This window comes from Adiantum capillus-veneris, chromosome 12, assembly GCF_014529385.1.
Source record: "Adiantum capillus-veneris isolate H3 chromosome 12, ASM1452938v2, whole genome shotgun sequence".
NCBI classification, from domain to species: Eukaryota; Viridiplantae; Streptophyta; class Polypodiopsida; order Polypodiales; family Pteridaceae; genus Adiantum; species Adiantum capillus-veneris.
In genome coordinates, this window is record NC_140942.1 from 12,975,205 (window position 1) to 12,999,893 (window position 24,689).

Below are 24,689 nucleotides of genomic sequence, written 5' to 3' on the forward strand. Positions count from 1 at the left end.
GCCGAACAGACTTCGACAAATGAAAGTAGAAAGAGGAAGAGCAACCCAGGAAAGAAAGAGAAGGATGCACGACCCAAGCTCACTCCTCAAGAGAGGGCCCGCTACATCAAGGAGGGGAAGTGCTTTGGATGTGGGGAAATTGGACATATCTCCGCGAAGTGCCCTAAAAAGGTACAAAAAGAATAGAACGACAAGGACAATGAAAGGCCTGAGAGTTCGAGAGCAGCTGAGAACTGTGGAAGAAAAGGCAAGATGAAAACAGGTTTGGTTCTAGATTGCGTGGGTACTGATCCCAGCACGATGGACGAGAGTACAAAACTTTGCCAAGCTTGGGACAAAGTGAAAGACCAAGAAGCCCTGATCTTCTTTGATGGAGGAGCCAAGGCCAACTTCATTTCACCGGAATTGGCGGCGCGGCTCGAGATCACTCCCGATCGGATGGGGCCACTTGCAGAGGCAGTTCTAGCGACACCCGGCAGGGACGTAGCCATTACACCTGTCATTGGCAAACATCGGTTGCATTGTCAGGGGTATTTGGGGCATGAGGACTTTTACGTAATGCCTTTGGAAGGTTGTGATGTCCTCTTGGGAATTCCCTGGTACCACAAGAACAACGCCGTGGTCGACTATTGGGCGAGAAAAGCGACTTTGACCACAGAGAAGGGCAGAACCATTGTACTTGATGTAAAACTTAAGGGCGAGTCCGTCCCTATTGTATTGGCTTCGGCCATTTCTAAATTAATGAAATTCAGTCTGTTTGTTTACTCGATCTTTTTGAAAGAGTTGAGTGATGAGGATAGGTCAAATATGTCTGAACTTGATAAAGAACGCCAAGATTTTCTCCACTCATGCCGATTTCTTCTCAGAGGGCCTGCCAAGCGAGTTACTACCCGCTCGTCTTGAAGATCATACCATTGACCTGATACCTGGAAGCACACCACCGAACCTGGCCACCTTTCCGTGTGAGCCGAGCCTAGAACGAAGGAATTATGAACCAAGTGAAAGACCTCTTGGAAAGGGGTCTTGTCCAGCCTAGTACTTCACCGTACTGCTCTCCAGTGTTGTTGGTTTTAAAGGAAGACAGATGTTGGAGAATGTGCATCGATTATAGAGCTGTCAACAAAATCACCATCAAGAACATATTTCCGATTCCTAGAATCGATGATATACTAGACCGACTTCAAGGATCCTCGTGTTTTAGCAGGATCGACTTGAAAAGTGGATATCATCAGATCCGAATCGCGCCAGGAGACGTCTACAAGACACATCCTTTCGGACGACTCTTGGGTTATTTAAGTTTTTGCTGATCCCTTTTGGCCTAACCAATGCTCCTACAATATTTAACCGGATGATGAACAAGATTTTTCGAGAGTACAGACTATTTGTTGGCACTTTCAAGTTTCTTTGATGACATCATTGTTTTCTCCAAAGATGAGGTAGAACATAGAGTACATCTGCTTCAAGTCTTTCAGGTATTACGAGATCACAAGTTGGTGATTAATGCAAAGTAAAGTGAATTTTTCCTACTAGAGATACACTTTTTGGGACACATTGTGTCAGCAGTAGGAGTGCAGATGGATCTGGCCAAGATAGAGACTATTCGTGATTTGCCCGATCCGAAGAATGTCCATGAAGTTAGAAGCTTCTTGGAATTGTGTTCGTACTACAGGCGGTTCATTGGAAAGTTTGCAGAGGTTGCGTCCCCTTTGCATGTCTTGACACAGAAAGGAGTCCCTTTTTCGTGGGGACCCACAGAGGTGACTGCCTTTCAGACATTGAATGAGAAATTGACTACGGGACCAATTTTGACTTTGCCGGACTTGCAGAAGACATTTAAAGTATATTGTGATGCTTGTGGTCGTGGTCTGGGTGCAGACTTAATGCAAGAAGGCCATGTCATTGCTTACGAGAGTCGATTGTTCTCAAGGCCGGAATTGACAACACAGATTTACGAGAAAGAGCTTTTGGCGGATATCCATGCTCTTACTCAGTGGCGGCACTACCTACTCGGAGCGAATTTTACTCTTTTTACAGACCATTAAAGTTTTCGCTAGGAGCTTGCCATCATAGAGGAGAGGTGTCATGAGTTTGCTTTCCATCTACAGGCATCTGAGTGGATGCAGGTGGGTGACAAGGTGATTGGGTCTTTCTTTGAGGTAGTGGGACCCGCCTTGGGCACACCAGTGTCAGCAAAATGAGGAGACCTGACGGATGAGTTGCTTCAGAGCCAAAGGATATGCGTGCAGTTGCTACTGACTTTTACCGTGACTTGCTGTCAACAGAGCCTCAATGAGAGTGTCAAGATGCATGCAGAGAGCAAGTTTGGGCACAGATACCTTGTCTTGTGACCGAGGAGATGCGTCTGAGGGTTGAGCTGCCTCTCCAGCTAGAGGAGCTCCATGCGGCCCTTAGAGCACTTCCTCGAGGTTGTTGTCTCGGTGAGTATGGTTTGACTCCCATTTTTTTCTTGGAGTATTGGGACTTGCTGTGCTTAGACCTTTGCAACGCTTTTTAGTAAATCTTGCACACAAGAGAGATGCCCGACAGCATGAGTGAGGGCTTGATCTACCTTATTCCTAAGGAGGGTGGCTTCTTGGATGAGATTCGGTAGTGGTGGCCTATCACCATCCTCAACTCAGTCTACAAAATTCTAGCCAAGGCTCCCGAGTTTGAGGATTCAGCTACTTCTAGAGAGCATTATACATGGAACCTAGACAGGTTTTGTCAAGGAGCGTAGTATCTTTGACAACATCTTAACTTTTTGGGAGGCGTCTGTCCTCGCGCGCCTCCGAGGTGAGGATCTGGTGATACTTCTTCTCGATTTCGAGAAGGCCTACGACAGAGTTGACTGGGACTTCTTGAAGGGTACTCTACGCAGGATGGGCTTCTCAGATGCTTGGATCAGAGGTGTGTAAGCTCTCTACAGACGTGCACACAGTGTGGTGCTTTTGGCAGGAGGTAGAGGAGATTGTTTCATGCTCATACGCTTGATCAGATAGGGCTGCCCTCTAGCCCCCTTCCTCTTTTTGCTCTATGTTGAGGTGATGAGCAGACTCTTGGTTTCATAGCAGGTTGGTTTGTGTGGCTTAGCGCTCCCGTTTTGAGGCGATGAACTACTGGATGCTGAGTTTGCAGACGACTCAGCTTTTTACTTGGAGGGCCAAGAGGCCAACCTCCACAGGTGTGAGCAGGCTCTAGAGACGTTTTTTTGTGCATCAGGCACTGATCAACTGGAGGAAGACAATGGCTTTTTGGTTTGGCAGTGCTTTTACGCCTGATTGGCTTCCAGGTGAGGGTTTTAGATGGATTCCCTCAGGGACTACAGTTCGCTACTTGGGTTGTCAGGTTGGCCTAGACTTGTCTCTTGAGCAGCAGATTGGTCCTTTCCTCTTGTCCATCAGAAGGAAGTTGCTACATTGGAGTTCAACACGACTCTTTGGCAAGCAGAGTTGTAGTGGCCAACCAGGTGTTGTTGCCTACTATGTGGTACATAACATCTTGTTGGATCTTCTCGAGCTCCTGCATCAGCTAGGTAGAGAAGCTGATCAGGAACTTTCTGTGGTCAGTGCGCGACACTCAGATAGCCGGGGCCAAAGTAGCATGGTAGGTCATCACTCTACCTTGTTCTCAGGGGGGATTGGGGATCATAGACCGAGCACAATAGAGTAGAGCCCTTCTTGGGAAGTTTGTTGTCAAAGGATTGCTTCCAGGAGAGGAGCTTGGAAGGATTTTTTGCTTCAGCGGCTTCGAGCTCGCGTGCCTCAGGTAGGAGGCCCTTGGAGACCGTGCATCAGATGGATCTTTATAGAGATGCGCAGAGTTGTTCTGATTAAGAGACTAGAGGTCGTTTTGCTGTGAGCCTGCTTTGCTCTTGGGAGCAGCTGCGGAGAGGCTTGGAGCAGCACCAGCCCACCTGCACGGAGGAGCGTTTGAGACAGCCCACGGTCAGCACTCAGAGGGGCCCCTTGGTTGGTCATAGGCCTCATGTTTATTGGGGTCCCATGGCTTGATGAGGCCATTGTGCATAGTCTTGGTGTAGAGGCTACGGGGTCTGTTTTGCACTTTCGCCTCATTGAGGAGGGCTTTGCAAAGACCTTCAGTCAACAAAGAGTAGCCATGCATGCCATCAATCATGGAGGAGTGGCTACAAGATTTTTCAAACTGGAGGACTGAAGAAGAGGAGATTGTAGAAACACTCAGGGCCTTCATCGAACTTCATCGAAGTGTTATTGCCAGGTTGTAGCGTCGTCGATATCCAAGAAGTAAGCTCCCCATCTCGCATTGCTCGTGCTGATCGCAAATCAAGAGCATCAAGAGGGAGGGCTACGAAATGTCATCACTATTGTCAACCAAAGCATTGTGTCAATGAGTGCCGACAGAGGAGGTGAAGAAAGAACGGCAGAGGGTCGAGCACGCACTCTAGGTGAATGGCTTCACTTCTCAGGTTTGCCAGAGGAGTTACAGAGCATCCAGCTGCAGGTCATGAGAGGGGTGCAGAGTATGTGTCAGGACATCACAGAGGCAGTACCCGCTGAGTGGCTCACAACTCTAGAGGTGACGGCTCCCAGATGGATGGGGGTCTTCACGCGACTGGAGGTCCTCAAAGTTCGAGCTTGCTCAGAGATTGTGCCCTCCATGTTCTTCGAGATACAGGGCGAGGGTCGACTACACAGAGTCTCAGTAGAGGCTCCACATGTTGCAGAGTGTTGTTTTAAGAGGACCCGAGTAGTGGGCATCTGGCTGCGGGAGGACTTGTGTCATCGATCCTGACCCAGAAGCTCTTGAGACAGGCCATTGGAGGCTCTAGGCTTGGGAGAGCTTTCCACTGGCACGAGTGTAGTGGGATCGTGGAGAGTGGTTCTGGAGGGACCCTTTCTTCTCAGCCGACCATCCAGGGGTCTCTTTCTTTCAGTACACTGTTTGACTGAGACGTCACATACTGGCAGCACGAAGAGAGGCTTGTCTTGCTGCAGTAGCTCATTGGCAGGAGGAGGGTCTCACAATTGAGTTCTTGTCAGCCTTTTGGGCGAGGTTGTGGGACTCTAGACGGTCGAGGCAAGTCACTTTGTTCTAGTGGCTAGTTGCACATAGAACTAGAACAGTGGGGAGTTGGCTAGTACATAGTGGCCTATCGGCAACATTAGCAGCTTGTGACCATCCTTTAAAGAGTCAACATCACTGTTTGTGGGATTGCCCTATGGCACAACAGGTTTGGCTTCGGGTCCTTCGGCTGATGCCAGCTCTTTACACAGCACAACAGTACACTTGGGGGGCAGCTGCTTGGTCTACTTTCACAGGCCCTGCACTTTAGTTTGAGCTATCCTCCACCAGCATGATGATAGTGATACAGGGCGGTTGACCTACACTCTAGCGTGCTATAGAGCTTACCCCACAGGAGTGTTGCAGTGAGAGAGAGGTGTGTCTGTGGCTTGACACTCTGGTTCATTTGGCGGGTCCGCTGCTTCCGCATCTTAGAGGCTCGCCTTGTGCCACCAATGGAGACTGTTTGAGATTTTTGGTTGGAGTTGATTCATACTCTGAGGGGACAGTTCGAGAGACTTCAGAGCAGCTCCGACAGCATGCAGGAGTGTTGAGAGGAGTTCCTTCGACCCTGGCGCCCTGGGCCTTTCTTCACCACGGTCCGGGGTGAGCTCAGATGGCACTACCGTCCACCTGTGTGGCTTTTCCCTCCTCGCATCTCTTGATTTAGCCCTCATTGTACATATGCTGTTTTTCCATTGGGAGAGTCTCCCCTTATGGTTGATGTAGCCCTCTCTAGTAGAGGTGGTTGTAGCTCTATGGGTAGTTTTGCCACAAGGTCCTCGATGTTAGTCGGGCCTTTGTCTTTGATCAAGGCCCAACGGTAGTCCTCATGGCTCATGCAAACCCAGCATGTACATTTGCACAGTGTGTGGAATCCACCTCGCAAAAGGTGACCGCTTCTTTGAAAGCTGTCGTATATTTATTAAAAGACAATTTTCATCGAAAGACTTTGCAATTTTGCATAACCTATCAAAGGATCCATCTTGGCAAAGTCTTTCTTGAACTTCACACAGAAATCAGTCCACCTCGTAGGCTTCTCTTGCATGTCACGCCACCATGTAAGCGCCTTACTGCGCAGATATAGAGGAATCGTCCGAATCCTCAGTTCATCATGCTCCCCATGGAGATCAAAATACGCGGTCCACTGGTGAAGCCAATTATTTATGACCAATTCTGTACACTCTTCTCCAGAGAAATTGGTGGTTTTGTACAGAATCGTGGAAATAGGACCACCCTGTGAGCGCCCAAAAGGAGCATTTTGTATCCGCAATTGCTGGAGATGGGTATCGTTCTGGGAGCACAGTTGTTGACTAAGTCGTATTTTCGAGAGCAACAAGACGGATCTTAAACCCTTGCACGGTGTAACGGGGACGGGCACCACTTGCCAACGGAAAATAACAGACTGAGCAACTTAAGCACTTCAAATAACAATTGAAGTGAAAGAGATAGAGAATTCATGACACACGAGGCGGGGAGTGGCGGAGTTCCACCCCAAGAGAGCATTGGCCCCAAACCTTGGCTCCCATTTCGGTATTTCTTTATAATGCTTCAACTCAATACAAGCTGGTACTCCACACTCTGCGCCTTCACCTGGAAGCATGCCAGAGAATGAGCCCTTTGCTCATATTTAAAGGCCCTTGGCCTCTCAAAAGCAGTTTACACGAAAAAGCTATAAACTCAAAAGCATCTGATCCAAAAGCATCTTTGTCCAAAAGATTCCTACACTGCCACGCCAACACTTGTCAGCGCAAAACGCGAAAATCCGTATTGCTGCCACGTCATCATGTCAGCGCAAAATTCGGAGGTGCCTTGCAATTGCCACGTCCCAGTAGCGCAATCATTTTTTGTGTGTGTGTGAGCTGCCTTATTTGATTATTATGCCCCTAGGCACTTGGGCCCCATCGGATGGGGTCCCATAAGTTGGTGGGAACTTCTTCTGCTACCTTCAGGCCCCTCGATCAGGATGTGCAGGCTGCCTCCGTTCTTTGGCCGGGATGTGCAGGTTGGCTCCGTTCTTCGGTGGCTTGACACGTCAATAGTTTGTGACACATGGCCCCTTCGAGAGAGGTCAAGCGAATGCTCGTCTGAACATTTGCGTTTTCCAGAGCAGATGTCACAAAACGGGAGCGTACACGAGCACTTTAAAATTTGAAAATCAAATAACTTTGCAAATGTGAGAGAAGGGAGAAGATCGACACAGTATTGGGGACCAGAAGATGGGTTGGTCCCCCCCCCCCCCCGTCAAGAGTATTCTTTATTCAGGGAGAGTTCGTATACAAGCACAACAACCCGAGGAAACCCCTCCGTTCTTTAGACTTAGACCCGAGGGTCGTTCCTTCCCGTGAGGGACTTAAGCGTAAAAGCCGTACTTCCCGTGAGGGACTTAGGCGTAAAAGCCATACTTCCCGTGAGGGACTTAGACGCAATGGTCGTACTTCACCTGAGGGACTTAGGCGCAAAGGCCGTACTTCCCGTGAGGGACTTCCCGTAAGGGAGAATTCCTGCAAAACAAACCACACAAAGCAACAACTCGCAATGCGTATCGACAAATTATACCTGTCGCTCCTCACTCGGAAAAGTGACCTTCGTACTCCGTCGGCACACGAACACTCGTAGATTTCTGTCGCCGAACTCTGCTCCAAATTCCAGCGCTGGGCTTTTTTGCTACTCCTTGCGATGTAGAAAACTGAACGCTGGCTTCCCCTTTATAGGCCTCCATACCCGGCGGGAATAGAGGCAATCCAAAAGCGTGAACGCTTTCTAGAGAGAGGAGAGAGAGGGATTGCTGTTTTCAGCTTGCCGTACAGCCATTAGCGTAGGCTTTTTTTGCGTAGGACTTTTTAGCCTGCTTTATTTTATTATTAAAAGGGGCCGGCCACTTTTAAAAATAAAGTGTGAACCTGTTCAAACTTTAAAAACCACTCTGTGAGTTAAAAACGATGCTACACAAACACATTCCAAGCGTCCCCAGGTGCAGTACACGGGCACAGATGCAATGCAGACATAGATTCCTCACGGGAAAGCATCTGCCTTCCCGCGAATGTTCCTGCTTTTCGTAAAAAGCTTCATTGAACCCATCTTTATTCTTGTGCTTGCGTTCTTACGCGTATTTTTCTTTCTTAGCTCGGATTTCCTCCTTGACCTACGGAATGCCCCCTTTCTGATGCACCCGTCACCCATCATGTGACGCATCAGGGGCACCCGTAACCCGGTCCTTTCCATCGAACTTACGGAAACTCCTTCACGATGTTTTCCGTCACCCATCAAATGACACATCAGAGTTGTCCATTCCTGATGGCTTTTCCTGTAGCTACAATATTCCAACTTTTAACAGTTCTTAGTGCACATAATAAAATATCCTAAAAAAGAGATTTAATCATTAAAAAAATAAGAAAATAGTCCAATTAGCAACATCCCTCTGGCTTCTAAACAGTTGACCTCAACTGTAGTGCTTGGACATATACCTCCAGTATCTCGGGATAAGCTGCTAATTCCTCCTGCGTCAACCACTGAGCATCTAGATTCGAGTAGTTCTTAAACTTAACCAAATACTTCCGTGTTATCTTTCCGGATTTGAGAGACCACTCCTGATGATTTACTATCTGCTCCGGTTGGGGTATTTCTTCCGTTTCCTCAACCTCAGGAGGTTCCTCAGCACTAGGCTGGCTTGGAGGCGGTCCCACATACGGCCGGAGTAAACTGACATGGAAAGCATTATGGATCTTCCAATTAGGCGGTAGCTCTAATTGGAAAGCGACATCATTCACTCGCTCAGTAATCTTAAACGGCCCATAATAACGGGTAGAAAGTTTTACCACTTTCCCCTAATGAGACGCTTGTTTCTTAAGTCTTGCCTTCTCAAACTTGAGTAAGACTAACTGTCCGACTGTTAAGTCGAGATTCCTCCTGTGCTTGTTTGCAGCTTTCTTATGCTTTTCTTGAGAGCGTAGAATAACTCTCCTAACTTGCCCGTAGGCGGTGTCCAAATCCCGGACAATTTCATCTGTTGCAAAGATCTTATCCTTAGTTAAAAGGATGGATGGAAGCAAAGGCTTACCATAGAGAATCTCAAAAGGTGCTTTCCCCGTCGATGAGTGTATGGTATTGTTATACGCATACTCGACAAGAGGCAAATATTTCTCCCAGTCAGATTGCCGGTCTGACACATAAGCTTTTAACATATCCAATACTGTGGAATTGGCTATCTCACTTTGCCCGTCCGTTTGAGGATGGTAGGCAGATGAAAAATTCAGCTTTGTACCAAGATTATCCATCAAGGCACGCCAAAAATTTCCTGTCATGCGAGGATCTCGATCGCTCACAATAGACTTAGGCATTCCATGATGCTTAAAGATTTGTGCTAGAAAGACCCTAGCCATATGATCTGCTTTGATCGTTTTCTTGACTGGTATAAAGTGTGCTTGCTTGCTAAACCGTTCCACAATGGTCGAGATCGCGTCATTTCCAGTCTGAGTTCTAGGGAGGTCCATGATGAAGTCCATGGAAATACTTTCCCAGGGTTCATTAGGCACAGGCAATGGTTGTAGCAACCCAGGCGTCTTATGCCGATCATACTTCACTTTTGGCAAACCAAGCATTCCCTAACATACTTATCAATGTCTGCTTTAAGGCTAGGCCAAAAGAAATATCTTTCCATTGCTAAGGTCGTAGGGAGAATACCCCTATGACCCGCATAAGGCGAAGCGTGTGCTTCATCCATGATCTTCTTTCTTACACACATGGCCTGATGGTGGTAGAGATAACCGTCCCGAATGGAATAGGGAAACTCATTCTCTCCACGATGTAGCTTTCCCCAGATGGTGGAGAAGTCTGGATCATTCGGATATAAATCCGGTAGTGCTTCTAATTCTTGGTGATACACCGAAGTGATAGCGTTCACCCTTGGCCGACTAGATAGTGCGTCTGCAACTACATTCTTACTCCCAGCCGTGTGAAGGATCTGGAAGTGAAACATAGACAAAAAGTTTGCCCACCTCATCTGCTTCTCAGATAGTTTCCTTTGCGTAAGAAAATACCGCAACTCTGGTGATCAGTCTTGATCACAAAATCCGCTCCTAGAAGATAGTGCTTCCAATTGGATAAGGCGTGAATCACAGCCGTGAGTTCCTTTTCGTAGATTGATGCATGCAACTCTGCATCCTTAAGCCGTCTGCTTTCATAAGCCACTGCATGGCCTTCTTGGTTTAACACTGCTCCTATGCAATCACCTGAAGCATCGCAGTGAACCTCAAATGGTTTCCTTAAGTCAGGCACTATCAAAATAGGTCCATGGCTTAGCAAGTACTTGAGCCGATCAAAAGCTCCTTGTTGTCTCGATCCCCATCTGAAAGGAATCTTCTTCTTTGTCAAATCATGAAGTGGTCCTGCTACATGGGCAAATCCTCGGACAAACCTTCGATAATACGAACATAATCCCAGGAAGCTACGTACATCATGTACCGTAGTGGGAATAGGTCAATCTTCTAGCACTCGGATCTTGGGAGGATCCATACTCACTTGGTTGTGAGAGACTATATGGCCGAGATAATGTATCTCCGAGAGAAAGAACTCGCTTTTCTTTGCATTTACATGCAACTCATGCTTACGCAATTCCTGAAACACTAGGTCCAAGTGCTTCCGATGTTCCTCTTCTGACTTAGAGAAGATGAGTATGTCGTCAAAGAATACTCCCGTAAAAGCTCGATACGGGCTGAAAATGCGATCCATCATGCGATTGAATGTCGCAAGAGCATTGGTCAAGCCGAAAGGCATTACCAAAAATTCATACAGACCAAAGGTAGTGCGAAAAGCAGTCTTATGGACATCCTCAAGGGCGATCCGTATCTGATGATACCCACTCTTTAAGTCTATGCGACTAAAGAGCCTTGCACCTTGCAACTTATCAAGTATATCATCAATCCGAGGGATCAGAAAGCGATTCTTGACCATGATCTTGTTTAGAGATCGATAGTCTATGCACATTCGAAACGTGCCATCTTTCTTCTGCACCAGTAGAACTGGAGAGCAGTAAGGTGAAGTACTTGGCCGTACCAAACCTTTCTCAAGAAGCTCGTTGACTTGCTTCAAAATTTCCTCTTGTTGAACAAGACTCACCCGTTAAGGGGGTTGATTGGGAGGCGAGCTACCCGGTATGAGATCTATGCGGTGATCTTCCGGGCGTACCGGAGGGAGTTCATCAGGAAGTGTTTCCTTGAACATCTGGGATTGAGTTCGAGCTTGGTGGTGCGGGTTCCTTCCTTGCTTTCTCTTGCCTCGTAGAGGCTTGTTCTTGCCGTTGCTGCTGTAGCGGGCAGTCCGGTTTCATATGTCCTTTCTCGCCACAGTAGAAGCATCTTCCTTCCTCTCTGAAAGTTTGAAGTTGAGTAGGAGAAAGATACTTAGTTCGCTTGCCAGTGCCCTCTGGCTTCTTAGAATGATCATCGTCTCTAGATGGAGGACGTTTTCTTCCTTGGCCCCCTTGGTCATCGTAGACCCCTCTTTGTCTTGCACAGTAAGTGCTATGCTCCATCTTTTTGGGCGTCCCAGTTGAGTGCAAATCCTCAGCAATGATTGCTGACTCCATCATCCTTTGAAGAGTATCATGCGGATACACCTTCATACTCTTTCAAAGCTGCGGTTGGAGACCCGCTTCAAACTTTCTTTTCTTTTCCTCGTCGGCAATCTTCATGAAGGGAGTGACCTTCAGAAGAACCGACCAATACTTGTCCACATAGGTCGTTACTTTTTCATGTTCCTTTTGGGCAAGCGAGTCCCATTCCTTCCTTATGTCCTGCTCAAAGTCAGGTGGAAGAAATTGTTCATAAAATTCAGATTTGAAGCTCTCCCAAGTTCTGGCCTGAGAACCTTCCAGAATCTTGGCTAACCACCAATTGCTTGCCGTTTCCTTGAGGTGCATCCCCACTTGGCGCAATTTGGATTTTTCTGTGAAGTGCCCATTGCTACAGGCAACTTCAAACTGCCTGATAAAAGACAGCGCTTTGGAGATGTCTCTCCGTCCATTGTAGCTTTCAAACTTGATGTCTTTGTCGCCCAATTTGAAGACTCTCATGCGATGATGAGATTTGCGACCATGCTTCTTAAATCGGCGCTTTTCTTTAGATTGATGAAGAGTAGTAGTAATAGCGGCTTCCTCCTGACGAGATGATCGAGAAGTAGAAGTATAATTAGGAGAGTAAGATGGAGATGAGATAGAGATGTCCTTGCTCTCGTCTAGCAAAGAGAGTGCTTTTTCCTAGCCTTTCCTTGGAGTAGGCTGTTCATTACGATCCGAAGATCCTTTGTGCACCTCGGCACGTTCTTCTTCTCTTGCCTCCTGTGGTCTCAAGCCAACAATGTTGTCTGGATTCTTGACTGCATCAGTTCCATTCGTTTTCTTCATTCCGCCCAAAAGCTTTTGGACGTCTGGCAACAGTAAAATTTGTTGCAACTCCGCAAGCTGAGCTTGCACTTGTTGAAGCTCCTCTTCAACGCTTCTCCCTTGGCTCGACATGGTTCTTCCCGTTCTTCCCGGAATTGTCCTTCTTTGCAGAGAAAGAGAGGAGTCCGAGCTCTGATATCGCTGTCACAAAACGGGAGCGTACACGAGCACTTTAAAATCTGAAAATTAAATAACTTTGCAAATGTGAGAGAAGGGAGAAGATCGACACAGTATTGGGGACCAGAAGATGGGCTGGTCCCCCCCCCCCCCCCCCCCCCCCCGGTCAAGAGTATTCTTTATTCAGGGAGAGTTCGTATACAAGCACAAGAACTCGAGGAAACCCCTCCGTTCTTTAGACTTAGACTCGAGGGTCGTTCCTTCCCGTGAGGGACTTAAGCATAAAAGCCGTATTGCCCGTGAGGGACTTAGGCGTAAAAGCCATACTTCCCGTGAGGGACTTGGACGCAATGGTCGTACTTCCCCTGAGGGACTTAGCCGCAAAGGCCGTACTTCCCGTGAGGGACTTCCTGTAAGGGAGAATTCCTGCAAAACAAACCACACAAAGCAACAACTCGCAATGCGTATCGACAAATTATACCCGTCGCTCCTCACTCGGAAAAGCGACCTTCGTACTCCGTCGGCACACGAACACTCGCAGATTTTTGTCGCCGAACTCTGCTCCAAATTCCAACGTTGGGCTTTTTTGCTACTCCTTGCGATGTAGAAAACTGAACGTTGGCTTCCCCTTTATAGGCCTCCAGACCCGGCGGGAATAGAGGCAATCCAAAAGCGTGAACGCTTTCTAGAGAGAGGAGAGAGAGGGATCGCTATTTTCAGCCTGCCGTACAGCCATTAGCGTAGGACTTTTTAGCCTGCTTTATTTTATTATTAAAAGGGGCCGGCCACTTTTAAAAATAAAGGGTGAACCTGTTCAAACTTTAAAAACCACTCTGTGAGTTAAAAACGATGCTACACAAACACATTCCAGGCGTCCCCAGGTGTAGTATAGGGGCACAGATGCAATGCAGACATAGATTCCTCACGTGAAAGCATCTGCCTTCCCGCGAATGTTCCTGCTTTTCGTAAAAAGCTTCATTGAACCCATCTTTATTCTTGTGCTTGCGTTCTTACGCGTATTTTTCTTTCTTAGCTCGGATTTCCTCCTTGACCTACTGAATGCCCCCTTTCTGATGCACCCGTCACCCATCATGTGACGCATCAGGGGCACCCGTAACCCGGTCCTTTCCATCGAACTTACGAAAACTCCTTCACGATGTTTTCCGTCACCCATCAAATGACACATCAGAGTTGTCCATTCCTGATGGCTTTTCCTGTAGCTACAATATTCCAACTTTTAACAGTTCTTAGTGCACATAATAAAATATCCTAAAAAAGAGATTTAATCATTAAAAAAAAAAGAAAATAGTCCAATTAGCAACAGCAGATATACATTGGTCGAGGCTTTGGAAAGTACTTGTGATCCATGTGTACAGAGCATGCTTGATTGAAATTTAAATGTTATCTGGTGCTTCATCACGTTGTGCATTCGAGCTGGAGGAATCCATGGTGAAATCCGGTAAAAACTAGAAATTTCACGGCCTTTTTTGCACTTTTTGGTTGCAAAAAGTGGAACTCTATGGAAGCTCGGCGCGTCGGCGGGAGTATTCGGAAGTGGCGATGTGAAGGGAGGAGCGCGTGAGTGCGAGCAGATGGGAGAGAGGACGCTCGGAGAGAAGCAGGAGGCTTGAAAATGAGTTCTCTGCAAACTTTTGAGTTTCTGTATGTTAGTTCTTTATAATTTGCAGGTTTCATAGTCACCTATAAAAAAACCAAAGTGTCCCCATTTAAAAAGTCTGTGGGGCCATGTTTTGAAATAAGGGGGTCCCCTTAAAAGAAATCGAAGCAAGTTGAAGCCTGTAGCGTAGAAAAAAGATCGAATGCAAGGGAGAGCGATTTGCAACCGTGTGGAGGGGACGCTTGGAAAAAAAGCCTCGTGCGTGTGCGTGTGCGCGCTCGTGCCCAGCGCACGGCAGAAGATCCAGCTTGGAGCCAGCGTTGCAAAATTTTTCCATGCTGGATTCTCCAGCATTGCGCCTTTGGTGATTGATTTCTTTTCCTCTTCCACGTTGCAGCGATGCAGCCAGCAGCAGAGAGAGGTACTCTCTCTCTCTCTCTCTCTCTCTCTCTCTCTCTTTGTGCTTCGCATAGAAGGGGGATGCAGAGGGAGATTAAAAAAACTTATGTATGATGAATTTGCCTATAAATCAGCAAAATTGATAAAAAGCTTCTGATTTTCAACATTCCCACCTCTGAAATTACTGTTTTTTATCAAAATCAGCAAAAGAACCCTAATTTTTACCTACAAACATGCTTATGAGAAGAAAAACAAACAATTTCAGCAATTAGTCATTAAAAATTATGCGAAATTTATGTTATGCAACTTGAACTGATCCAGAGGTGTGCACGCGGTCCGTCCTGCAGCCAAGCCGGTTCTGACATCATGAAACAAACACGTAGAGAGGATCTCCTGGCTACACGGACCGTCTATAGACACTCGTCCCGACCGTAGCCACCATCCGGTAGTACCCCAAGTTGGGCCAGCATTCAAGGACGTAGGCGTGCATCTATAGGACCGAGCGTTCCATAGCACCTGGCCTCACCTCCTTGAGGTTCACGGGCTAACCACTGGCACTGTGCTAGTGGGGGTTGATGATTACAAATGAGACCTTGGCCTCCCTTTTATAATAGTGACCGGCCACACTGGCCTAGTTCAAACTACGTCCGCTCGACACCGGACGCCCATCCCGATGGTGTCTTAGACCAGATCCCCTCTCTTGTAAGTGGGACATAAAAATACAGTGGGACATGGCTTTCTACCATAACCTTATGGCGCAATGGTTTAGTGACACATAGTCTGCCATGCATCATCATAAAACCATCCTTGAGGAGGTAGTGCTCATGGCGTTGTCCATTTTGCAAGTGTTCAAAGATCCTTGCAAAATCTTCATCAGTAGCATATTGTTCCTTCATGTCATCAAGCTCATGATGATAAGGAGTTGACACAGCTGAAATTTGTGGCTTTGTTGATTACGCATCAACCACAACATTCTTCTTGCCTTCCACATGCAGAATTTGAAAGTGGAACATAGAGACAATGTTTGCCCATTGCATATGCTTTTCAGATAACTTTGACTGTGTCAAGAAGTATCGTGAGGTTTGATGATCTGTTTGGGCAACAAAATCAGCACCTAGCAGGTAGTGCTTCCAATTGGAAAGCGTATGAATCACGGCCAGTAACTCTTTCTCATAGATTTGCATAGTCTTTTCTGGCCCTTGCAAGATTCTGCTCTCATAAGCTACTACCCAACCATCTTGCATTAGCAATCCCAATACTATTGCCACATGCATCACATTGGACTACAAATGACTTCCTAAGATCAGGTAAAGTGGAAGTGAGTGATGGTGTAAGCTCAGGATGAGTGAACAGTGAGTGCTCAAGGTTCCTTTTACTTTGAGAAAGGGAGAGCCTTCCTCGACTTAATGAGAGAACGTGCAATGACCATAACAAAGGGAAGAGAGAGAGAGAGAGAGAGAGAGAGAGAGAGAGAGAGAGAGAGAGAGAGAGAGAGAGAGAGAGAGAGACGACACCAAATGGGGGCCCAAACCCCCCTCCATGGGTCCCCCTCTCTATTGCTAGAGAGTTATTTGCTTTAGATTGCACTAGGTATGGTACAATGCTTCTAGATGCTGTGGTACTTGACGACGACGACGATGATGGGCTGAAATCTGAGAATGCTGAATCTGCTACTGGGAGTTTGCTACTGCTTCAAGGCAAAGGCTTATATTCTATCGCCAAGGCCTGCAAGGGCTGAAAACTAGAGATCGCTGGCTGATCTTGAAAACGCTGGGCTGAATCTGGAAAGGCTGGCTGATGTAGGCTGATCTGGAAACGCTGGCTGATTTGAGGATCATTGCGGAGAGGATTTGCTATAGGTGCTGCGAGTTCGGCGAGGCTAAGGGCTAGTCTTGAAAACAATGAAGCACAAGGCAAAAACGCAGGTCGTGTTGCTGAGAAAATGTCAGAGACTGCAAGTCATGCGGGTTCTGCAGGTGCTATATGTTTCTGTCTACAGCTCTAGGTGATTGGCCTCTTCTAGCGCCCCCTGGCATCCTTATATAGGTGGAAGGTGGGTCGAGCAGCCTGGCTGGGATCTCCACAATTTGGGAAATAATAATAAGTCACTTATTAATATAGATGCCAAGTAAGAGGTGGTTCCCATGCGCGGCCGGAATTGGTTCACATGCGGTGAAACTGCTCATGCTGGGTATTGGATCATGATGCTAATGCTATGGGTTGTGTAATCAGAGGGTATGCAGCTACTCTAAGTGCCTGGACATGCACGGCTTGTGTACAGGCTCACAAGGGTGCCATAACACTTTCTAGGCTACCTAAACTCCCAACTCATGGGGGTTTGCGAAGAACTCTTCGTTGGCCCAATCTAGTGCGTGGGTTTCACGATACTTGAACTTCAGGAAAGTCCGCAATGCTTGCTTCTTTGGGCCGTGCCGAAAGAGACATAATAATTTGTTGCGGCTCCTTGTCTTCAACTGCGTCTACGATCTGGGGTTCATATTCTTCGAAAATCTCCGCTGAGGAATATGCCCGAAACCACTCCAAACGCAAACATATCCGTTCCTTGTCGAGTGATTGAAAAAGGACTATTCTTCCTAAATGACTGTGCATGAAATGCAGATAAACAATGTGATGGAGTGCCAAACCATTCACGAGACACATTTTAAAAGTGTGATCGAAACTTTACTTTTCGACCTAAAGCGATCAACTATGGCAAACCACAACGTAAATGCCAATGCTTGATGGACAATCGTGCTCGTGCTTTTGTCGTGACTGTGTCATGCCAAGGAATGAACATGCGAAACCGACTTACAAAACGGGCAATTGTGAAACATTATGAATTCCTTGAATGCAAACTCTTTATCTTTCCTAGAGTGATATGCATACATCTGTGCTCATCCGTGAGTGAATCATGTGCATCGTGCAATACGGCATAGCATGCCTATGAAAAGGTAACACATAAAGAGGGTGACTTATATACAAGAGACTATCACGAATGAGAAACTCGAACAATGCATATTGAGTAATCATGGGAACATAAAATACTTCCTAAGTGGGTTCTTTGGACCTCGACTCAAGAGCCAAGATGACCGATCATATCTGTAGAAACACAATTATCCAAACCACCAAATTGCTCACAAAACTGGAACCATCTAGCTTGATGGTCACCCCAAGGTGTACTCAGTACAGACTCGAGCAACTTGAAGACTTGATGATCCTTACGAACAATCACAGTTCTATCATGCAAAAATGCGTATCGTGCTTCAGAGAAGACATGACAGGAAGAGAGTTCTTTTCATGCAATGAATCATGTTTTTTTAGACTATGGGACTGTGTACTGAGAGAAACTACGAGACTATGTGTTTTATCCTCCTTCGAAACATGAGAGTGAGAGACTAGTGGCAAAAACATGAGAGTCACAGCGAAGAACCACGGGAGGTGCTTCTTCAAGTGTGTGAGAGAGAGTGTTTTCTTTCCAATCAATGCATGGATTATAACCTTAAACCACTTGATGCCAAAAATCAAATCACATCCTTTGAGAGGAGAAACCACAAATCTACGACGATAACCTACATTTTGAACTAACATTGTCACATTAGGATATTCATGGGTGCAAAAAGATTGCATGCCTGGAGCAAAACCAGAGATCAGAATGGGATCTATGCAAAGAGCTCCTAAATGTGCGCTCTTCACGAGAGAGTCACTAATCACATCATGCATACTACCCGAATCAAACAAGAGCACAATGCGTTTATTATTCACATGACCATAACACTGCATGAGAGATCTGGTACAATGCTCTAGATGCTGTGGTACTTGACGACGATGGGTTGGAGAGTTATTTGCTTTAGATTGCACAAGGTCTGGTACAGATGTTGTGGTACTTAATGATGACGATGACGATGATGATGGGATGAAATCTGAGAATGCTGAATCTGCTACTGGAAGTCTGCTACTGTTGCAAGGCAAAGGCTGATATGCTACCGCCAAGGCTTGCAAGGGCTGAAAACTAGAGATTGCTGGCTGATCTTGAAAACACTAGCTGTGATGGGGCTGAATCTGGAAACACTGGCTGATTTGAGGATCAATGCAGAGAGGATTTGCTACAAGTGCTGTGAGTTCGGCGAGGCTAAGGGCTGATCTTGAAAACGCTGATGCAGAAGTCAAAAACGCTGGTCTTGCTGCTGGGAAAACGCGAGAGATTGCAAGTCAAGCAGGTGCTACCTGTTTCTGTCTGCAGCTCTGGGTGATGTGCCTCTTCTAGCGCCCCCTTGGCATCCTTATATAGGTGCAAGAAGGTGGGTCGAGCAGCCTGGTTGGGATCTCCATGATTTGGGAAATAATAATAAGTCACTTATGATCTCCATGATTTTGCAAGAAGGTGGGTCGAGCAGCCTGGTTGGGATCTCCATGATTTGGGAAATAATAATAAGTCACTTATGATCTCCATGATTTTGCAAGAAGGTGGGTCGAGCAGCCTGGTTGGGATCTCCATGATTTGGGAAATAATAATAAGTCACTTATTATTAAATAAATGCCAAGTAAGAGGTGGTTGCCACGTGCGGTTGGAATTGGTGCACATGTGGTGGAATTCCTCATGCTGAGTATTGGATCATGATGCTAATGCTATGGGTTGTGCAATCAGAGTGTATGGAGCTACTCTAAGTGTCTGGACATGCACGGCCTGTGTACAAGCTCACAAGGGTGCCAGAACAATGAACCAGATTAAGAAAGGCTTGAAGCACTCTCGAAAGAAGAGAAAATCAGTGGATGTACCCGGTTATTTGGGTTGGAAGTTTGGCTTTCAAGGTGGCAAGCAGATCCAAAAAGCGTGCTCGTTTCGAGGATGACCCAAATTTTTCTTCCTCGAGAGAGAGTTTCGACAATTCGTTGTCCTATAGTTCATAGAGGATGAGAAAAGTCGGAAGAAGCGGAGAAAAAGCAAGAGAAGCAGATTTTTGAAAAAGTCTAGTAGGCATGGGATGCCATCTAGCAATTCGGAGGAGGAGAGCTCTTCTGACAGTGAATAGATGAGCAAGAAGACCAAGGAGTTCAAGAAAGGGGGTCAGGCCGTCAGGTTTGAGACGTTTTCAGGCTACCAAGACACCCGTCGAGCCTTGAGTTTGTACAACAGTTTGGCATCCTCTTCTCTAGAGGTTGGTTCATGGAACACGCCTAGGTGGTCTCGTACAGTCACGTACGTTTTGTCCACGTACGAAGACATGCGGTATTCATCGAACTTTAAATATTTTGTCGCACGATGACGTCACATACGTTAAAAAAAAACAAGCGTGTAGTTTTTAAGCTTGAGAGATGTAGAGCTTGGGAGATGTAGACTTGGGAAAGGCTTGAGAGCTATGAGGGAGGGAATGGAGAGCTTGAGAGCAATGCCTCATGAGAGAGCTTGAGGAGAAGCTTGAGACCTATGAGTTTATGAAGAAGAGGAGAAAAGAGGGTATGCTTCTACAACGTTAGGGCCTTGAGGCCCTTGAATCTTGAGCTAGAGTAAAAGAGGGAGAGAGGAGCATTATGCATAATGGAGGGAGGGAAGGAGAAAGGGAGGGAAAGAAAGAAAGTTCTATTAACGTCCTTGTCGAGGCCAAAGTTGGCCTATAGGACAAATCAGATACATCTTTGATTACAATCCACTTTGGGTATCATCAAAAAAGAAAGGTGCATGTGCCAACTAACTTGAAGGCTCTAATGACTCATGAGAGTTAGATATTACAACTGATAGAATCACCATGTGCATAATGTGACTAGATGTGTGCATGTGTCAAGTCCATGTCTTTGACGAGGGGGGGGGGGGGGAGGGGTCTTGAAATCTCTGATAATAGCTGTAAATTGCTTATTTTCCTCGTTTCCTTGCTTCTCTGATGCGCGTGCGCGCGCACACACACACACACACACAAAGCGAGAGAGAGAGAGAGATGAAAATGCAATGAAATGTTATATTGACGTCCTCGAAAGGCCAAAATGACCTATGAGACCAGAAAGTTACAATTGGTGAATTTGATACCATGTCTAAGTACGGAAAGTACAAAGAACTAAAACTAAAACACTAAGGAAATGAATCTGAAGCTGATTGAGAATTGAAACGAGATAGAGGGAGGGGGGTGGTGGGTTTAAATGAAATCTCTCATCGGTCGCTGTCGAATCTCATCAATATCCTCCATGGTCAGTACTCTGACTGGGCGTCTTGCATATCGAGCTAGCGTGATCTGGATCTTCTGCTTTAGCCTTCGTCGATGGTGGGAGACCCCCCGAGGTCGTGGGCGTCTGGATCTGTCTAGCTAATCAACGTACCTACGTATATATATGTATGTATTAAAAAAAATAAAAAAAATATAAAAATATATATATACATGTATATATATCTGCATATATCTATGTATATCTATATGTATATGTATATGTATATATACATATGTATATGTATATGTATATATACATATGTATATATATATGTATGTATATATATATATACATATATATATATATATATATATATATATATATATATATTATATATATATATGTATGTGTGTGTGTGTGTGTGTGTGTGTGTGTGTATACATCTTTATGTTCATTTTGGCCTTTTGACGACGTTAATATTCATCTCTCTCTCTCTCTCTCTCTCTGCTTCTCATGTTTCTTGTGTGTGACAGTTGATACCTTGTTTGCTGCAATGTTGCCCTCAAAACATTTCTTGGACAGCATAATGCTGTTGTTTGATTGGGGTGCAAGTTGGGTATTCTTTGTGACAAAAGCATAGTGGATTGTCTGTTGAGACATTAAAATCTTGTCTTGTACAGAGCACCGGGAACTTGTTTGCTGAGAAAGGCGTTGAAAACATTTTCATGCTTAATGGTGGTAGGTATGAAAAGCTCATCGATGGTACATACTACTTAACTGCTAATGGAAAGTAAAAGTTTGTGTGACTTCTCATTTGTCTTTGTTAGGTATAAGGGAGATGGCCCTGAGATATCCTGATATGGTTGAAGGACATCTGAATACACCCTATTTTACTGGCACGCCAGCCCCTTCTATAAAAAGTGAGCCTTACACATGTGGAGGGAACCCTTCAACGCGTAGGTGGAGGCGGCCATCATCGGTGTCGTACCTCGGCAAGTAGCGTTTGATCCCCCTTGAACCTGTGGTGTGGAGTTTTGAGATGCAGTGTACTAAAAGTGTGAAGTGCTTTCTGAATGATATCAAAACGTCCTGTGACAATCAGGGAAAAAAATCCTTTCTTCTTGATTATGCTCTTTCAGCTGTACTTCTGAATAGCATGCTCATCGCAAAAGGTTCACCAACAAGGAAACCTCCGAAACCGCCCTTTTTGTAAATTCATTTGAAATTTGTAAATATCTGAGAGGCTGATTGCTCTTGAAAGAAAAACTTTCAAACTCCTGTCGAATGGCAATTGCTAACTGGGAACACAATTTTTCAAGCCAGATGATATCAACATAGAGTTCAAGACTTTATCATGTTGATGGGACAATGAGCGTGCTTTGAACTAGCTTATGGGTCCAATGCATTCTACAAACAAGTAGTGCAGTGTCTAAATGTACTGCCTACGAGAGGCCGATTCTGCAACTAATCTTTATGGTAAAGCTATATGTTGGATATTGCCAACATTCTGAAATATATGAATAAGAAGTTTATAAAGAAAACTAGAACACATTTCCAAGAGTCTACTAGAGCTATATTGCCAACATTTTGAGATACATGAATAAGAAGTTTTTAAACAAAATTAGAACACATTTCCAACAGTCTACTAGAGCTATACCTAGATGTCTAATGGCAACATTGCTTCTTTAATGACCCAAATATCTGGCTTAGTCACCGGCATCGTGCATCTCTCTCTCTCTCTCTCTCTCTCTCTCTCTCTCTCTCTCTCTCTCTCTCTCTCTCTCTCTGAGACTTAAAAACCTTATGGAAAGTGAGACCCATGCCTTATTTAGCTTCTATGTGGAATATACTTGGGTGGTCGCACGCGCAACATGGAGCACGCATGCCAAAGCTTGCTATTGGACCTTGGCTATTTTGGGTGACATGGTTATTACAGGTCTCGACTTGGGGAGAAAAACCATGCTACTTTTATGTCTTAATAGCCTCATAGGTTACATTGCATTGTTTATATCCTATAACAAAGTTCGATTGCAAAGCAACTATTGAAAGCTTACAAAGTTCTGAGATTGAGGTAGGAATGAATAAACCATTGATTCTCCACTAGTTTTTTGATCTATTTGAAGGAGCTTTTTGTTTGTACAAAATGAGAATGGTGACGTTCATTCAAGTATAAATGGCCACAACCCTTTTACAGAGTAACTTGAGTACTCATGTCCCAGTAAATTCAAATGGTATTTCATAATTAATGGCTTCAAAAAAAATCAAAGCTCATAAATCTCCTCGAAGCTATCCTTGCAATTCTGGGTCTATGTTCGCTCCTCTTGTGCTCACTAACAGTTGCACCTGCCTCTCTTCCGATTGCTAGCCCTTTGCTATCCGACGCTCAACCTTCCACCTTATGTCCTTCAATGCCCTACGACTCTACCTTGTACACCTCGTCTATTGGCACTGTAGCCACCACCTCCATCTCAATGTCTTGTTTCTGTCGTTGGCCGTTGTGCGTGTACGAACTAGCCCCACCTATGGCACCCTGAACTGACACACCCAAGTTGCCCTACCCAATCACCCTCTACTAGCCATTGGTTGCTCTCAATGACTTGTCCTCATTTGTTGCTTGGGACTGCCTTGTACAACCCATCCCTTGAGCACCTACGCTTAGAAATGAGAGAGAGATCCATGTTTTCTTTTATATTCAATCATTGGAAAGGCTTGACCTTCTAGTTTCCATGCATTTTTAACCTTCCTAATCCATACAAGGCCTTCCAATTTTCTTTTCCATTTCACCTTTGAATGTTCGTCCTAAAGTAATAGAAAGGATTTTCCTTTTGTCTTTTGAGATTGGGGAGACGTACTAAGAAGTAAAGCTAATTTAAGATATACCCAAGTTCCTAGTTTAGTTTATCATCCAAAAAGAAAATCTCGTACTCTGGTGAAGTGCCTTAAATGCGAAATGCTTTTGTCCAAAATGGGTGACCAAGTCCATCTTTGAAAGGATCCCAACCAATAAGGTAATCAAGGGATGTTCTAGCAGGTGTGCCCATTGAGGTGCAAAAGTAAGGAGATTTCTTGCTAATCATGCTAAAAAACAGGTAAATCCTAGGTGGGAATGTTAGAAAGAACAGTCTCAAGTAAAAAAAATGTGGCAAGTTAGATCCCCACGCAACACAAAAGAGAACGGAGGTTTTGGAGCTTTTTCTAACGCTTCCAAGGGAATAAAAGATGACATTACAAGACCTTACTAGCCAGGGTGCCCAAAATAACATAAGCCTCAATGTTTTAATCCACTCCATGTAGGTCCAATAGCGGGCTTTCCCACGCATGCTCCATCAAGAGTGCCAGACCACAAAAGTGTTTGTGAGGATTTTGTGCACAATACGACATGGCGAGGAGCAACAATCACAATAAATGTTGGGAGGCTAAGCTCCTCTCGATCGGTTTGCTTTGTTCAGGTTTTAGTTTGCTAGAAAGAATCTTGCTCGATCTTTAGAGATTCCATGAATCTCCAAATCCTTGCATTGTTCATTTGACGAACGTTGGTTATGCTTACAAAATACAACCCTATCAGACGTCGAATGAGGGTGAGCAAGGATTTTGTTTTTCATGAGTTAAAGAGGTGGTATGCTGATGTGCAAGATGATTTAAGGAATGGTGCAAAGGAGAATGTGGCAGCAAAATTATAAAATTTACAGATTTTTATTTTCTAGTTTTCTCAAATTCTTTTAACAATTTTTATGTGTATAAAGTCCATCCAATCTATTGATAATGTTGGGAGTCTATGGTCCTCTTGATTGATTTGCATTGTTTTAGTTTTCTCAAAAAATCTTGCTTGATCTTTGGAGTTCCTTGAACTTCCAAGTCCTAACATTTCCCTACTTGATAGATGCATTGTTCATTTTACGATCATTGGTTATTCCCTTGAGTAGGAAGGGAAAATTGTTA

General features: G+C 45.3%; 1 pseudogene across 1 annotated transcript in view; it reads left to right on the forward strand.

Moving 5' to 3' along the window:
• The window catches only part of LOC147445335 (uncharacterized), an 85,537-nt pseudogene extending 63,274 nt beyond the window's left edge, over positions 1-22,263 (forward strand). Inside the window, exons 8-9 of the transcript XR_015189764.1 lie at positions 21,431-21,488; positions 21,578-22,263. The product of XR_015189764.1 is annotated as an uncharacterized LOC147445335 (transcript). The remainder of the gene's footprint in view (positions 1-21,430; positions 21,489-21,577) is intronic.
• The last annotated feature ends 2,426 nt before the right edge of the window (positions 22,264-24,689 follow it).